Raw genomic sequence first — 18,015 nt, 5'->3', positions numbered from 1 at the left:
GCGGAGAGGAAGAATACTATTTTAACCAACGTAGCTACACTTACATATATGTTTAGAATTCGACCCATTATTGTGGAAGAAGAGAATTGACTTTTGATCGCATAAAATATTTGATTTTATATGAAAACACGATTTCGCTTGTGTAAAGAAAAGGGGTCGAATTCTACACTTATTTTATATTTTACATTTGAATTAAATAAATTAAAGAATAATCAAAATTGAGAAATAAAGAGAGGAGTTGAGGGAGAAATGATGTACAAAAATCACTTCCACCTTTTAATGTTTAGCTATATCATAAAATGGAGGTGATACTTTTGGAAACTATTCATATTACTGTGTTATATTGGGTGAACATAGACATAGTTTTAACTTTATAATAAAGGAATTGTTACTAACATTCTAAAAATTGAATTGTGCACTCCAAATTTTGTATATTTATAGATAAAAATATTTTTATAAAGAGTGCACAATTAAAATTTTAAAGCATCAATAAGAGTTTCCTATAATAAAGCATGAGAATTAAAGGTTATGCCCTTATATTTACAAAGAGACAACATTTCCAAAAAAGTAAAGGGTGATGCTATTCACACACCTTTTTTACTTCTTATTAATTTTTTGTTTTTGATATATTTCAATTCATTCAATTGAACGATTGAAAATATGAGAAGTATAAAAATAGTGTGTAAATAGCACCACCCAAAATGAAATAGATTTTAGACTTTAATTAGTTTTAGTAACAACACTGCAAATAATCGGTTTATAGTTGATTCTTAAAATGTTTTGAATTTTTTTATTAGTTTATTATTAATTAAGGAGAGGAAAAGAGAGGGTTCGAAATTATTACAATTTAAAGTAAGGAGAGTTTTGGTCATTTAGTACTACGGTCTAGTCGTATTTCTCTTCACTTGTAAATGAGAGGTCTTAAGTTAGATTCTCATCAAAAGAGAATTTGAAACAAATTATTGCTAGACCATTCGTTTTCCCTTTAGTGTAGATAATATCATTTTAAAAAAAAATAATAGGAGAGTTTCAAACTTAAAACATATGCAATAATAAGAGAGTTTCGAACTTAAAACATATGCAATAATAGGAGAGTTTTGAATTTAAAACATATTCGCGCGTAAAAATATAACATTGTCCACTAAGATAAGTGGATATACTTGAGGGGAATAGTGGCGTTGGAGTGGCGGGTAGGGGTAGGGTGAGTGTTATTTAAGATCTGATTTCTCATCACAAAATAATGAGTTTCATGACCTCGCAAATTATCCAATTTTGTCACCCACTTCTTTCTCCTATTTGGATACTTTTTAAATTATAATAAAGCTAACCTTTTTCTATTTATATAAACTAAACAAAAGTTGAATAAATCAAATGATTCAAATTACATGGACCTTTGGAAGTTATCTACAAATGAATATTTGAACTAATTAATTCCCAACTAACCCCATTGAGCTTTCATGTATATCTCAAATCCATATCCTTCTAATTCAAGTCATCAATTTTAGGGTTTGCTTTTGTATATGATCAGGGGTGGCCTTGGGAATTTAGGGGCTCTGTGCTAAATTTAGATAGAGGCCTTTTATTTTTTTTAATATTGTATTTTCTTTGTTTTTTTTTTTTTTCCAATTTGTATCTATGAAATTTAAATACTATAAATTAGAGCACAACTTTGAATGGACAAGAGCCTTTCTTGTCTTGAAAGGTCTTCAGTTCGAAATATGTTGCATGATTTTTGTGTAAAACTTATCAACTTTTTAAGTTAATAAATTTACTTAAAAATAGCAAAATAGTTCCACAAGGTCTTCAGTTTGAAATATGTTGCATGATTTTTGTGTAAAACTTATCAACTTTTTAAGTTAATAAATTTGCAAAACTTAAAAATAGCAAAATATTTCCACAAGGACTCAAACCCAAGCCATGTACAAGAAAATTGAAGGCCTATACCACTAGCGCCGGTATGGTAATTATTATTATCTTGCACAATTAAGTATATAATATGTATCTTTACATGTAAAGAAAATTTGGAAGCCCTTCCGAATCAGGGGTCCTGTGTGGTGGTACATTTTGCACACCCTCAGGGCCTGCTCTGTACATGATGATATGACCATGGTGATGATGCAATTTCCTTCAACTAGTCATCTACTATAGTTGTGGAGAAAAATGTTTCTCTTACACCACAACGTATGTTCAAACACCTTTGGCGCCCTAATCTAATACATAATCCAACATTTGTATCGTTTGACAAAAAAAAGATGATGCAATTTTCCCATTGAGCTTCATGTACATATTTCTTCGTGTGTCTGCAAACCTTATCATATTAATCACGTGAAATCATACGACGAGAGATTAAGAAAAATAACTAAGAGTAATGATTATGATAAGGTGGAGATCATGGTGGGTGTATTATGCATAAGACAATCATATCACAGTAATATCCATTGCCTAAAAGTTACTGCGCTTCAGTAAACTAATCTGTGTGCTTTTAGCCTTTTTCGGTTGCAGCAGTGGTCGAGTACTACCGGACCCCATGTGGCTTTCTTGTTATGAAAAATGAAAAGCAAAAGCAGTGGATAAGCTGATAAAGGCGGAGCTTCAGCTTGTCAACAAACAGAAACAACTGAGTGTTTGTTTTGGTGCTATTAGGGCACAGAGAAATGCCTCCATATAATTTCAAGAGACGTCGACATTTCTGTAACCCCATCTCATCTTTGATTCCTTGGATGCTTGTTATTCAAAAGATTAGATGTCGAGTCACTTTATTTCTGAAGGCAACATCTATTATTTTATAATGGGCAATGGGAGAGAGATTATATTTTTAAAGCATATTTTGTAAATCATACGACGTGGTTGTGGATTATTGAATTACTAGTTAAGTTTTGATTAACTTACGTATTTCTTATTGGTGATGTGACACATCGCATGATTTGTAAATATTGTCTAAAAAATTGGTCTAACTAGAATTATTTTGTTATATTACATCCATAAAATGCTTTAATGTAGCACCAAAATAAGAGCTTTACAAACATTGATGTACACTAGTCACGACAGTCTAAGCCTGCGTAAATTTTATTAGTGTTTGCTACGTGCATAGATAATTTCTAACTGTTGATATAAATGATCATTTTTTCTAGTCATGATGGACAAGTAATGCATGAGTTGCCTTGCTAAGTACAGGAGAAATGTAATGTTCTCATGCATTAGCTCTCTAAAATCAGTCATTAATGCTCTCTAAAATCAGTCACACGCACGCAAATGACTAACTGTAACATACCTCATCATTTGTTAGCAAGCCAACACTAGGATGCATTAGACATACGACGAAGATCCAACATACCCAAAAAGAGTAAAAACTATTTTATTGTAGCAGGAGGTTTTTGTCAAGATGATAATCTGAATTACTCTAGTTTATAGGAAGGTAATTCGAAATCAAGTGTACACTAGGGCGACAAAGAGTAAATGAGTTTATGTATGGGCTTGGAAGGACGGCGGCTTATTTGGACCCACACAGTCGGGTAGCTTTCCAAGTAGGCCACACACTCTGAACTTTCTTCATCGCCAACCTGCAAAACCAACTAATAAAACACACAAAACAAAAGAAAACAAGGCCAACTGAGAATTATTTTAGCGAGGTTGCCTGCTTCGAAGGTAACTTCAGAACAGAATTAATAAGGAGATTGGGACAACATTCAATGTGTTTGGTTGAGGCTGCTTTCAGTTTCAGCTTAGCCCATTTCTGTACATGCTAGGGCATCAATTTTTCGTTTTTTTATGTGATGGCAGGAAATAGACATGCAGATAGTGCTCATGTGTGACACAGCCTATCTGGCTGGCGAGTGTCCAGGTCACATGATCCGTTTGCCGCACATATTAAAAAACCACCCATTTCATATAATTCGTTTACCCCGTCCACTGACCTATGATCTTCACACGGTGTCTATTACTGTAGTGTGGCAGTTGCACCAAATACTCTATCCTAATTGGCGAAAATGATGGTTCATAGTTAGCACAAGACGATGCGTGTAAAGCACGTAAAAGTACGTTCCTATATTATTATACAGTTTGCTTAAACAAGTACGGAGTTTGCCCATTATTTAAAATGATAAAAGTTCTTTTTACAAAAAAAAAATTTATTTTCTTCGTGCTTAAATGACATGCTATATTGTTCCAAAAAAAAACAATGACATGCTGTAATATTTGTATAATACATGAATTTTATATGTAATATTAATCAATATGCGAAAATACATGCATTCAACTTGAAGATAATTGCATATTATACACTCGTGTACATATTTTTCAAGTCACCTCAAAAACTTGAAAAGTATATACACAAGTGTATAACACGCGTACCATTTTGAAATAAAGTGTACAAAAAATGAAAATATTATGTAGTGTGTACATATATACACACACACACATGTACGTAAAATATATGTATATTATATACAGTGGCGGATCCAAGAAATATTATTAGGAGGGTTAGCAAAATAGTGCACATAGATCGCAAATTTTTTTTTAACATAAATATCGCCATTTCATCTAGTCTTGATAGGCTTGAAGTCATTTGAAAATGCATACTACACACATGTTCATACCTCATTTGCTTGGGTAACTAACATGTTCCAAGACTACTCCTATATGAATACTTGATAAGGGAATACACAAATTGATTGATATCATTGCATCTCATTAATATGTTTGTCCAAAAATGTCGATGTTTTGTTCATTTGTTTGAGATTACCATTTCATTTACTTTGCATTTTTGGATAGTCTTTTACTTAGTTTTTATTTTTATTTTTTTATTTTTATTTTTATTTTTATTTTTCTACAATTGTAATCACAACCAACAAACAAGCCAAAGGTAAATAATATTAGGACTAGGCTGTAAAAGAGCAGCACCTCTCTAACGCATTTTATCAAGCAGTTGGAGGGGCATATATGAAGGGCAACTCCAACCTTCAAAGGGGTGGCATCCAAATCATCCATGAAAATTCACCAGAGTTCAAAGGCTCAGCTGACCCCCTTAGTCCTAAGTCGGTCTGCCCCTGATTATAATATACATATTTCGATGATTATCCCACCAGTGTGAGGCGGGCAAATCCTACCCAAGAATTCCTCGTAATTATTTGGCTGGCCAAAGTATGACTCAGCTGCCTTCCATTTGCATATATTTTTGTGTCTTTTTCTGTATTTATGTATGTGTTGGGATTTGGCTTTTGAACCAAGATGAACACGGTGCTCAGATTTTGATACGAAAGGGACTCATCAACCGTGCAAATGCAATCATAGATCTTTAGTTACAATGCCGTGCCCACCAGGTAGTTAGAGGGTTATGACCTAAGATCACGATGGGTATTAGTTTATCGTTAGATACTCTAGCATGTTATATTGTTAGACCGAGAAATTATAAGTCATTAATTGAGATAATTCTCATACAATATATAGTGAGTCCGATAAGATAATATTAGGATAGAAAAATGGTTTTCGTGTTGTGAAATAGGGAACTCTTAGGTGAAAAATGAAGGACTTATGATAGAAATTCTTGTGTACAATGCTGTTATATGACAATAGACTTAAAGTAATGAGGAAAAATATGAGTTTCAGCAGGACCAAATACAAGAGATCCTCTTGCTTTTATGAAAAGTACCAAACGACTGGCATGGTCAAAATGTCCGAACTCAAGAATTTCTCTTCTTTTTGAGTGGAAACGAAAGGAAACTGCTAACCTTCTTTATGAGAATAGGCCTATTTTAAGCCCACACATAAAAATCTCAATTGGGCCTGTGACCCAATTTTTAAGCCCAATGCACCGGCCTCTCTTGTTCAAATGAATCAGTTTGCACAATGCCCAATACAACAACTGAAGAAGGTTGGAATTGGAGGGACTGAGAAGCCAACCTCGAAATGGCGGCGGCGGCATCATCACCGTCGTCATCGCCAGTAAGGTGGTGGAGGACGGCGTTTCTAACAGTGAGGGAGGAAACCCTAACAACTCCTCTACGCACTCCAATCCCCGAACTCCTCCATTATTCCATCTTCTCCCATTCCCATACTCTCCTCTCCGCCGCGCCCGACCTCCCTCCTCAGGAAGTCACCTCCGATTTGCTCTTCGTCATAGAGCTCGTCACCGCGAAGCCTCACGGCGGAGAAGACTGTTTCAAGGAATCTTTCGTGTTCACAAATTTGGCACGCCCGATCTTTACAATCCAGACTTAAGGAGCGCCATCTATTTATGTAGTTGATGACAGGTTCATCTCTCCACTGTTTCGTACTGGTCAGCTCTAGCATGCTTACAGTACGACGAGTGCTGTAGAAACGGTTGAGGAATTCCCTTTCTAGCTGGTCCCAACTGTTGATAGACTCAGGTTCGAGGTCGGTGTACCAGTCAAAAGCGTTACTTTTCAGCGAACGTACGAACTGTTTGACAAGGTAGTCTCCCTCTGTCCCAGCATTGTTGCAAGTTTCAATGAAATGGGCGACATGTTGTTTCGGGTTGCCTTTTCCATCGAACTGCATGAATTTTGGGGGCTGATAACCCCTTGGCATCTTCAAAGCATCAATCTTCTTGGAGTAAGGCTTTGAGTACAGTACGGAGTCATGCGAGCTTCCTTCGTACTGTGTCTTGACAGTGCTTGCGATCATCTCCTGTAGCTGCTGGATAGAGAGAGATTCCATGAACGCCGTTGCTTGGTCTAGCTTCAGCTTCTCTTCGACTTTCTCCACTGGAGGCTCCTCTTCTTCGTCGACTTCTTTCTTTAATAGGCCAACATTTGGGTCGACTTTCACGTCGGGCAGCGCATCTAGTTGGTTGACAAGTGCGGCAATCTGCAAGTCCTTCTCTTCCACAGTCTGTGTAAGCTTTGCAATTGCTTCGCTCATTTGAGCCAGTTGTTCTTCAACAGAGGTGACGCCGATGGTCATGACTTGTGCAACCAATAGACATGACTTTCCTTCAGACATCCATAGTGCTGATGAAGAACCCCATTGGCCATTTTGGGGTGTCATCTTGTGTGCCTCAATAGCATGCTTTGGTGCCCCCATCAAGGTCAGGTGGATGACCGACTCGCGCCTTTGATGCTGCTCTTGCTTGCTTAGCAGTACCAACTTTGCAGCGGCATGTTGAGAAGTGGTTGTGGCACCAATAGATGCTCCATTTGCGGCGGAAGTGCTTATGCTTCTTCCCTTGGTGGTTGCAAGAACGGCTTGTCCCTTGCTTGATGCCATTGATTTTGGAGGTGTGCTTTGGTTGTTGTCAACTCCGTAACCATGCTCCTTCAACTTCTTTTGAGTTTTGGTGAGGTCACGATCTTTGTCGTTGACGGTGTTTGAAACCTTCTTTCCAAGATTTGAAGAGGAAGCAAAGTCATGCCTAGCCTTTGACATGAGTTCGTAGGCATTTGGGTTAAAGCCTTCTTCGGTCTTCTTAGTTGGAAGAGAGCTTGGTTTCACTTTGACGCCATGTTGCGCCTCCAGACGGTTGATGAGTCCGGCGGTTTGCAAGTTTTTCTTCTCTGCAGTCTTTAGCAGCCTTGCAATTGTTTCCTTCATCTGAACCAACTGTTTTTCAATGGAGGTAGTGCCGATAGTCATGACTTGTTCTTTGTTTGAAGCCATGGACTGTGCTTAAATATCTTGAACGGAGACAGAGATGAGAGGTAGAGATGGTCCCACCGAGCGTGCCAAATTTGTGAACACGAAAGATTCCTTGAAACAAGAAACCAGAATAACGTGTACAAAATAATATTTTTGTGTTTATGATTTTGGGGTTACGATCTCTCTCAAATTTGGTCCTCTGATTCTATCTTCGTAGGGTGTAGGTTTGTGGATGAGTTGTTGATCCAAAGGGCCGTCGGGGCTTGATCTAAGGATGAACAGTTGATGAACGGATCTTCAAGGGGCGTTGGACTTGATCTTGAAGAATGGGTGTATGGATTTCTTCAAGGGCTTTTGGGCTTGATCTTGAAGGTTGATGGATGAGCAGATCTTCAAGGGCTTTTGGGCTTAGTCTTGAAGAACGATTGGATGTGTGGATTTGTTTGTGCTGTTGATCCAAGGGGCCGTTGGGGCTTGATCTTAGGATGAACGATGAACACTTTCTTCAAGGGCCGTCGGGGCTTGATCTTGAATAATGGTTGTGTGGATTTCTTCAAGGGCTTTTGGGCTTGATCTTGAAGGTTGATGGATGAGCGGATCTTCAAGGGCTTTTGGGCTTAATCTTGAATAACGATTGGATGTGTGGATTTGTTTGTGCTGTTGATCCAAGGGGCCGTTGGGGCTTGATCTTAGGATGAACGATGAACACTTTCTTCAAGGGCCGTCGGGGCTTGATCTTGAATAATGGTTGTGTGGATTTCTTCAAGGGCTTTTGGACTTGATCTTGAAGGTTGATGGATGAGCGGATCTTCAAGGGCTTTTGGGCTTAATCTTGAAGAACGATTGGATGTGTGGATTTGTTTGTGCTGTTGATCCAAGGGTCCGTTGGGGCTTGATCTTAGGATGAACGATGAACACTTTCTTCAAGGGCCGTCGGGGCTTGATCTTGAATAATGGTTGTGTGGATTTCTTCAAGGGCTTTTGGGCTTGATCTTGAAGGTTGATGGATGAGCGGATCTTCAAGGGCTTTTTGGGCTTAATCTTGAAGAACGATTGGATGTGTGGATTTGTTGAGGTTGTTGATCCAAAGGGCCGTTGGGGGCTTATGCTTAGGATGAACGGATGAACACTTTCTTCAAGGGCCGTCGGGGCTTGATCTTGAAAGAGGATTTAACGAAGAACGAAGAGAGCTTTCTTGATCCTTCGGAATTCTTGGGAATTTGGATGGTTAGAAGCTTTGGAGTTTCAAAGCTTCAAGGATTTGGGGAATTCTCTTCTAATTTTGGGAGTAGAGAAATGTATTTGTGAATTGGTTGATGCTTGATACCTTGATGGAGAAGCCTATTTATAGGCTTTGAGAATGAATCACCACCACAAAATATTTTTTTCCTTTCCAAGCACCATTGCCTAATTTTCCCACTTAATGCAATATTGAAATTGAAGTGGTGTAACTTATGGCCTAATTTCCCACTTAATACCATTTTAAACTTGAAGTGGTCTAATCTTATGGCCTAATTTCCCACTTAATGCAATATTGAAATTGAAGTGGTGTAACTTATGGCCTAATTTCCCACTTAACACCATTTTAAACTTGAAATGTGTATGCTTTGTCATTGCCCAAATGAGAAAAACTTGCTTTGATCCGTAATGGATTGAAGTGTGTTTGCCTTGTCATTGCCCAACATGAGAAGAAAAACTTGTTTTGATCCTCAATGGATTGAAATGTACTTGCCTTGTCATTGCCCAAAATGAGAAGAAAAACTTGTTTAATCCTTCAAGGGTAGAATAACGTGTACAAAATAATATTTTTGTGTTTATGATTTTGGGGTTACGATCTCTCTCAAATTTGGTCCTCTGATTCTATCTTCGTAGGGTGTAGGTTTGTGGATGAGTTGTTGATCCAAAGGGCCGTCGGGGCTTGATCTAAGGATGAACAGTTGATGAACGGATCTTCAAGGGGCGTTGGACTTGATCTTGAAGAATGGGTGTATGGATTTCTTCAAGGGCTTTTGGGCTTGATCTTGAAGGTTGATGGATGAGCAGATCTTCAAGGGCTTTTGGGCTTAGTCTTGAAGAACGATTGGATGTGTGGATTTGTTTGTGCTGTTGATCCAAGGGGCCGTTGGGGCTTGATCTTAGGATGAACGATGAACACTTTCTTCAAGGGCCGTCGGGGCTTGATCTTGAATAATGGTTGTGTGGATTTCTTCAAGGGCTTTTGGGCTTGATCTTGAAGGTTGATGGATGAGCGGATCTTCAAGGGCTTTTGGGCTTAATCTTGAATAACGATTGGATGTGTGGATTTGTTTGTGCTGTTGATCCAAGGGGCCGTTGGGGCTTGATCTTAGGATGAACGATGAACACTTTCTTCAAGGGCCGTCGGGGCTTGATCTTGAATAATGGTTGTGTGGATTTCTTCAAGGGCTTTTGGACTTGATCTTGAAGGTTGATGGATGAGCGGATCTTCAAGGGCTTTTGGGCTTAATCTTGAAGAACGATTGGATGTGTGGATTTGTTTGTGCTGTTGATCCAAGGGTCCGTTGGGGCTTGATCTTAGGATGAACGATGAACACTTTCTTCAAGGGCCGTCGGGGCTTGATCTTGAATAATGGTTGTGTGGATTTCTTCAAGGGCTTTTGGGCTTGATCTTGAAGGTTGATGGATGAGCGGATCTTCAAGGGCTTTTTGGGCTTAATCTTGAAGAACGATTGGATGTGTGGATTTGTTGAGGTTGTTGATCCAAAGGGCCGTTGGGGGCTTATGCTTAGGATGAACGGATGAACACTTTCTTCAAGGGCCGTCGGGGCTTGATCTTGAAAGAGGATTTAACGAAGAACGAAGAGAGCTTTCTTGATCCTTCGGAATTCTTGGGAATTTGGATGGTTAGAAGCTTTGGAGTTTCAAAGCTTCAAGGATTTGAGGAATTCTCTTCTAATTTTGGGAGTAGAGAAATGTATTTGTGAATTGGTTGATGCTTGATACCTTGATGGAGAAGCCTATTTATAGGCTTTGAGAATGAATCACCACCACAAAATATTTTTTTCCTTTCCAAGCACCATTGCCTAATTTTCCCACTTAATGCAATATTGAAATTGAAGTGGTGTAACTTATGGCCTAATTTCCCACTTAATACCATTTTAAACTTGAAGTGGTCTAATCTTATGGCCTAATTTCCCACTTAATACCATTTTAAACTTGAAGTGGTCTAATCTTATGGCCTAATTTCCCACTTAATGCAATATTGAAATTGAAGTGGTGTAACTTATGGCCTAATTTCCCACTTAACACCATTTTAAACTTGAAATGTGTATGCTTTGTCATTGCCCAAATGAGAAAAACTTGCTTTGATCCGTAATGGATTGAAGTGTGTTTGCCTTGTCATTGCCCAACATGAGAAGAAAAACTTGTTTTGATCCTCAATGGATTGAAATGTACTTGCCTTGTCATTGCCCAAAATGAGAAGAAAAACTTGTTTAATCCTTCAAGGGTATTTCTTCCTATTTTGTTGAGTCACACGCCATGTGTACAATTTGTACAACACGTGGCGTATGCCATGTATGCCTTGACACGTCAAAACTTTAATGCATTGGTGAACATTTGTTTTACTGAAATTTCGATGTCTACAAAGACCTAACTCCGACCTTCACTCACATAACTCACTTGGTATGTATACGACTGAGAATTTGCCTTTGCTCCTCTGCTTCTTCGTTTTCTCTGAAAATTTTGAAAATTTTAGTCGTTTGATTCAGATCCATGACATCTCCCATCGCATTTCTCTCGTTATCAATTCGGCTTCGTGGACTCTCCTCATTGACTTCTTCAACAAAATGCTGCGCTATTTCATCGGCTCTTCGTCGTTCACGCCGGTTATGGAAGCTCTACAGACTCTAGGGTAAGCTCAAGCTCATCTGGTTTTCGGTTCGATTTTCGGAAAACGCGTTCTGCTTGCGAATTCGATTGTAATTTGTAAAATTCGTTATCTTTAGGCGTGTTATGAGCACGTATCAGAGGAAATGCTCGATGGCGGAGGAGGTTCTGCTGGTGAAGTTCCTGCTGCGAATCATTGAGAGATCTCACGCAGAGTTGAGCAGCTTTTCGAACTTGATTCTCAACCAAAGCTCGGTTCTTGAAGTTGGGAAGAGAATGCCACTGCCTCGATATGGAAGCTTATGGGAAATTCAGACACTTGCATTTACTATGGTTGGAGAGGCAATCTCCCGAGTTGGCTCATCCTTTCCATTGGACATCTGGAGATCAACGATTGAGGTCACGATACTTTATTTTTAGCTTGTAGTTCTCTCTCTGTGTGTATATATATGTGATGCTGATAAGGTTTTGCTATGAACTAGGTTTTTAGGAAGGTGATGGATGGCTTGGTAGCTAAAAGCCAGCTTATGGAAGACGCTTTTATGTCCAGGTATTCCAACAATCTCTACTATGCTTGCTTTGGCATATTATAAATGAATTTGTCACCTTTATATATTATTGCCAATGGTACGTGACTTGTGCTTTTGCAGGTTTAATTTATCTCTTCTGCATTGTCTGCATTTGACTCTCGCAGATCGTAAGTGTTACCTTTCTGATCATGTAAGTTGATGCTTTTGTATATTGCAATTATAAATAATCAACTGATAGTCTGATTCTGAATTTCTTATAGAGTTGTATCTTCAACCATCATATTTCACACCTTCTGGATTCTTTTCAGGCATCAAGTTTTGTGGCTGCTCTACAAATGTTCTTTTCCTATGGCATTAATAGTAGACCCCAGCATACCTGTTCAGTAATTGGTCAAAAAGAAAAGGAACCTTGTTTAGCAAGCCTTAAGCTGGGTTTGGAAGATTCTAAAAAGACCAATAGTACTCCATATAGGCCTCCACACCTGCGCCAAAAGGACAATTCAAATATGAAGCAGAGTGAAGCTTGGGGTTCTCAAAGTTTATCAGATCATGAATCTTCCGCGAATGAGTTTGCATTGTCAGATTCAGATTACAGTGACAGTGATGGATCAATTAAAGACACTGACAACATTCAGAAATCAAAAGTCCGAGTAGCTGCCATTGTTTGTATACAGGTAAGTTTTGCAATTTTTTGGTTCGTATCCTTTTCCTAATGTCAAAGTTATTAAAGTCGGAGTAGCTGCCATTGTTGTTTGTTGTCTTTTAGTATTCTCTCCTTTTCGTCTCAATGTCAATAACAGGCTACAGAATAGGATGTGCCCCGTCCTAGGATCTCACCTCCCATCTATGTGAAAGCCACTACGCTGCACAAATTCAAACTTTTGCTGCAATTATTTATTACTTTTACATGTTCAAGTAACTTTTATTCTCCTGATGTTACAATATTTATGATGTATATGGTGTAGGTATTTTATACTTAATTTAACATGAAACTCATAGTAGATTGATGGCATCCCTGCTCAAGATTCTCATGCTTTTGATATCATCTACACCGTATGTGTTCTCCCCCAAACTTTTGAAATTGTTAATGATTTGCTTCTTTTGTTTGGTTTCGTTTAAATGTGATTTAGTGTTTAAACCACTTGTTCGTTGTATGTTTCTCTTAAGATGTATTCAGATTCCAAAACCTCAAGTTAGAACTATTCAGTGTGTACTTTTCATAATTCAATTCTGAAATTGGGCAATTTGGCTCACAGCTTTATTAGCATTTTAATTTGCCTTTATTGGCCTTTTTGAGTTTGAATCTTTCCCTTACCAACTTCCCTTACTTTCGTGTAGGAGATTCGTAAAACCTTGATTCCAAAGAATATTCTTTTATTTATTGCAATGAGGATAGGAAAAGTGGCGTGCTTTTTTTAATAGCATTTTTTTTTAACACTTTGTATACACAACAGAACGATGCATGATGTTACTCCCTACTCATTTTTAAGGAAAATCTTGTATAATTATATTTCCTATGATCCTATCAATGATCATTTTACAGATATTCAAGAATGCCTGGAGAGTTGTTACAGTTTTTACATCTCTACAAGAAAGGATGAAAAATGGGTTTACATTCAAAAGTGATCACACTGGTCTGCTGGTTAGTTGTCCTTTTCTCCTTTTAATTTGCAGGTAAAGAGTAATATCTGCATTGCCTGCTTTTCTTCACTGTTTTATCTTGTACTATTTTTGTTACTTTCTCCAGATTTTGTTGAGGCTACAAAGAAGTCAGGTGTTCTCTCGCTATTTCGATTTTCAGAAAAAGTTAGCAACCCAACGATATGCGTTGAGGCTCTTCAGGTAATTGATTTCTGATAATCAGGTTTTACAGCAGTGCTGATTCTTTTCTGGACAAGCATGTAGCATGCCATCAACTGTTATGAAATGCTTGTGGTTTTACTATTAGTGCCTTTTCTTCTGTGCGCTTTTTTCTTTTCTTAAAAGCATGTGGTAATTATATCTAAGGCTTATATTATTTCTTGTAGGCGCTTAGGGCTGTGTCCCACAATTACCCAAGCATAATGTTCTCCTGTTGGGAACAAATTTCCATCATTGTTTATGGCGTTTTGAGGGCAGCTATTCATGAAGTTCCTACAGGATCTTGGAAGGGAAATACTGGAAATTTTGTCGGATTTATTGGGGAAAAAGTCATTACAGCTACTATTAAAGTAAGTATCCTTTAATATCTGCTATTTTTCCTCTCCAAAATAGTAAATAAATACTTTGTTCTTCCTTGAGTTTGTTTTACATTAGAAATGAGCGAGACCTTCTTACAGAGCAGTATTTTTAGGCCATATTCATGTAATTGATTTTTTTTCCCTTTACGGACATATATATATATATATCTATAATGATTGTTGATGTCAATTATCAGGTTTTGGACGAATGTCTACGTGCAATATCAGGATTTAAAGGAACTGAAGACCCTTCAGATGATAAATTACTTGATGCTCCATTTATTTCGGACTGCATAAGGATGAAGAAAGTTTCATCGGTGGCATTGTATGAACCAGAGAACTCAGAAAATACACTAGATGAACCCACTTCTGTCAATCTGGAACGGGGCAGTGGTGTGAGGCAATTGAGAAGCATATGCCTCTGATTCTGCACCATACTTCTGCAGTGGTTAATTAATAATGATATAAACAATTGACTTTTCCCAAGTTGGGTACATATACCAAATGTAGAGATTTATCTTTTTGTGTTTTTTATGTACTGTTCTGAACCTTTTATTTTTCCTTGAAGGTGAGAGCAGCATGGGTTACATGTTTTGCTGGCATAACCTCTTCTGTATGCTTCTCATTCTCAAAGGAAAAACAAGACTTCATTCTTTCTTCTTGTGTATGTTTTCTTGTAACTAATCACTGGTGTTATACCATAACCTCTTTGTATATGTAAATGGAATAGAAATTAGAAAGCTTTTTTCTTATCAGCTATATCTATAAAATCTTTTTAGGTTCGTGCTGCCGTAAATGATGTGCCTTCAGTTAGGTCAGCTGCTCGTCGAGCCCTTGGAGTCATATCAATGTTTCCTCAAGTTTCTTAAAGGTGATCCTGACATGTTTTTGAATGGAATTTAATGATTTCTCAAGAGTTCTTATTATCTGTCATCGACTTGATCCTCTGTAAATTTTATGCTTTGTTCAAGAATCGAGGACAGAAATTCATTAAGAACTCAAATTATTTAGTGCAGAGATCCTTGATGAGTATGTTCATGCTGTGGAGATTAACACACGCGATCCCCTGGTCTCAGTATTTTTCTATTTATCTAGTTTTAGGTTGGTTTCATTTTATTTCATAATCAGTCAAAACCGTCCATATAGTTCTCATTTCAGGTGCGAATAACTTCGTCTTGGGCTGTGGCGAACATTTGTGATTCTATCCGTCATTGTATTGTTGATTTTTCCTTGAAACAATCTTGAAACAATTTAGAAGAGCGATATCAATTGTATTTCCACTGTATCATTGTCTTTGCAAACTACTAATCTTCTTTCTTTTGTTCTTTTTTATTCACCTGCTATATAGGCTATCCCGAAATCTCTAAATTATTCATATTATTAACCGAGTGTGCTTTGCGTCTGACCAAGGATGGAGACAAGGTAGATATGTTAATAACCAAGTCATTTCCTTTCTATAAGTTGATTGAATAGTATATTAATAAGCCAAGTTATCAATATCGGTTGGATGTAAAGAATTCATAGATAGGAAATGATTATGGTTCTTCTAGTTTTGTGCGAAACTATTTTTGCTTTATTTCACTGACTGTCTGCTCATTTCTAGTCATCAATAATATATGTATATCTTACAGCTCTGAATATTTTCTTCTTTCTATCAGGTTAAATCAAATGCTGTAAGGGCTCTGGGGAATCTTTCAAGATCTATCAAATATTCAAATATAGAAGCAGTAATGACAGGACACTAGACAATAATGGATCGACAATAAAGAGCACTAAACCTGACAAAATACCATCAAGCAATTACAGGGAAGGAAGTCAAAGAGATGTGTTAATATCATGCCATCCAGCTTCTTTGGGAGATTCACGTTGGCTTGAGCAAGTGGTTCAGGCATTGATTTCTTGTGTTACGACTGGTAATGTTAAGGTATCATGCTTACAGTCCTAACTTGCTGGAATTTTATTTTCTAATTTGAATGGCATGGATGAGACTGTATCCTCATATTTATCGACCCAAATTTACTGTGCACCTAACAGATCCAATGGAATGTTTGTCATGCTTTGAGCAACCTATTTCTGAATGAGACATTAAGACTGCAAGATATGGATTGGTATAGTTTTGAATCTTGTGTTGGCATGGATACAATGTTTCTTTTCCCTGTTTGAAATCAATTTATTTATCTATGAGGTTGAAATGCCGCTCAATAACTTACTAGTGTTTTTCTCTGCGTGGTTCTAAAGTATGAAAGTAAGCTCTATAAATCATTACCCAAAAAAAAAAAAAAAAAACAGCTAACTATGCATTGTTTTCTGACAGGGCTTCATCTGTGTTTAGTATTCTTCTACTGCTATTATGCGATTCTTCCAACTTTAAGATCAGGATTCAAGCTGCTTCTGCTTTGGCCGTGCCAGCATCAATACTTGGTATGTAGTTGGATTTACTCTTTCTGTGTCATGGTTGCCTTGGTAACTCCACAATGCTATATCAGCTATCAGTCTTCACCAAAGTTCGATTTTTTACTATTATCAGTTCAATTGGTTGACTGCATCTTTTGATTGTACTCTCAAATGAAGAATATATTGCTCGTTGTGTTTTGTATGAGATTTTTTTAACCATTCCTTCAAATAATCTGGAAACTAAAAGAGAAGCCTATTGATTTGCTGTAGATTATGGAGAATCCTTCTCAGATGTCATCCAGGGTTTTATCATGGCATACATATTTGTTACCTTAGATCATTTTCACAAAGTGACCAAGTGAACCGTAATAACAATTTTTACCTTGGAGATAAAGAAAATGGTCATGTGTTCGTAGTTCATGTTTGCTGAATAGATGTCCATACTCTTTAAAAGAATTTGCGGACTACCTGCTTCCAATTGGGGTTTTTATCTGGTGTCTGTGTTTGTGCAAACTGCGAACATCGATAATTTGAAACATTAAGGCGTAATATGTGTTTTCGTTCTCGGACTTATTTTTCTTCCTGCAGATACAGAAAGCCTCATTCCTTGAAGACTGGTTCAAGGCCCCTTGCTTGTCACTAGGAGAGACAACAAGTAGTCAAGCTGAACTTGAAGATAATAAATCCATCAGGAATCCGAAGAAAGAGATGATATGCAGCGCAATTGGGTCACTAATCCAATTGTACAATAGCAGGAAGCATCATGCAATTGCGCAGAAATTCGAGAAGTTAGCAAATAGCTTCCAGTGAGTTCTCAGTTGACTTTCATATTCATGCTGTACATACCAACCCTGTGATCAAGTTCCTTGCACAGCCACATGATGTACCGGAAAAATGCTGCCATTTGAAGGCAACATTTTCACGGTGACACGGGATCTCGGAGATGCACTGGCAGCATACGGAGGACTCTTAAGAGGATCATATGAGATTGATTTTTGTTGTGCTTGTTTCTTGGCATGGAATGGAAGGGGTTAGATTAGGACCTAATTCCTAAATAGGTGAGAATTGTTGTATCTGTGCATATATATATATACACACACACGCTAGGATTTTAATGGAATGGATCTCTATTTTTTTTTTAAATGGAGATTAGTTGCAGAACTCATAACACTCCAAATTTCAATGATCTAAATTTGCTATACAACATTATTTATATGGTTTATCTGGATTAAAATATAGAAAGCTCCTCAAGCAAAAAAAAAAAAATATATATATATTTATATATATACACGTATGTATGGAAAGCTACTTTCGGCCCTAAATTATGAAAGTTCATACAAAGTAAAGCCATGTTTTAATGTTTTTAGTGTCAACAAGTTTTTAGTGTCAACAAATCTACGGCGTTGGGTGAC

The 18,015-nt window shown here is 37.5% G+C and overlaps 1 protein-coding gene and 1 non-coding gene across 2 annotated transcripts in view; one reads left to right on the top strand and one right to left on the bottom strand.

Annotated features, from left to right (window-relative positions):
• Nucleotides 1-18,015, bottom strand: part of LOC137713793 (uncharacterized) — an 82,677-nt gene that overhangs the window by 15,971 nt on the left and 48,691 nt on the right. The window lies entirely within an intron of this gene.
• On the top strand, nucleotides 5,842-17,764 carry LOC137712861 (uncharacterized). The gene is made up of 20 exons (XR_015955641.1): nucleotides 5,842-6,154; nucleotides 11,222-11,256; nucleotides 11,343-11,485; nucleotides 11,580-11,859; nucleotides 11,943-12,010; nucleotides 12,111-12,180; nucleotides 12,299-12,664; nucleotides 13,534-13,639; nucleotides 13,738-13,832; nucleotides 14,018-14,200; nucleotides 14,407-14,657; nucleotides 14,778-14,873; nucleotides 14,989-15,080; nucleotides 15,221-15,284; nucleotides 15,368-15,450; nucleotides 15,553-15,631; nucleotides 15,868-16,133; nucleotides 16,244-16,317; nucleotides 16,524-16,630; nucleotides 17,192-17,764. It is a non-coding gene; the product is annotated as an uncharacterized LOC137712861 (transcript).

The sequence above is a fragment of the Pyrus communis genome, chromosome 14 (genome assembly GCF_041283825.1).
Source record: "Pyrus communis isolate YQ-2024b chromosome 14, ASM4128382v1, whole genome shotgun sequence".
Lineage (NCBI taxonomy): Eukaryota > Viridiplantae > Streptophyta > Magnoliopsida > Rosales > Rosaceae > Pyrus > Pyrus communis.
This window is presented reverse-complemented; position numbering and strand designations above follow the sequence as displayed.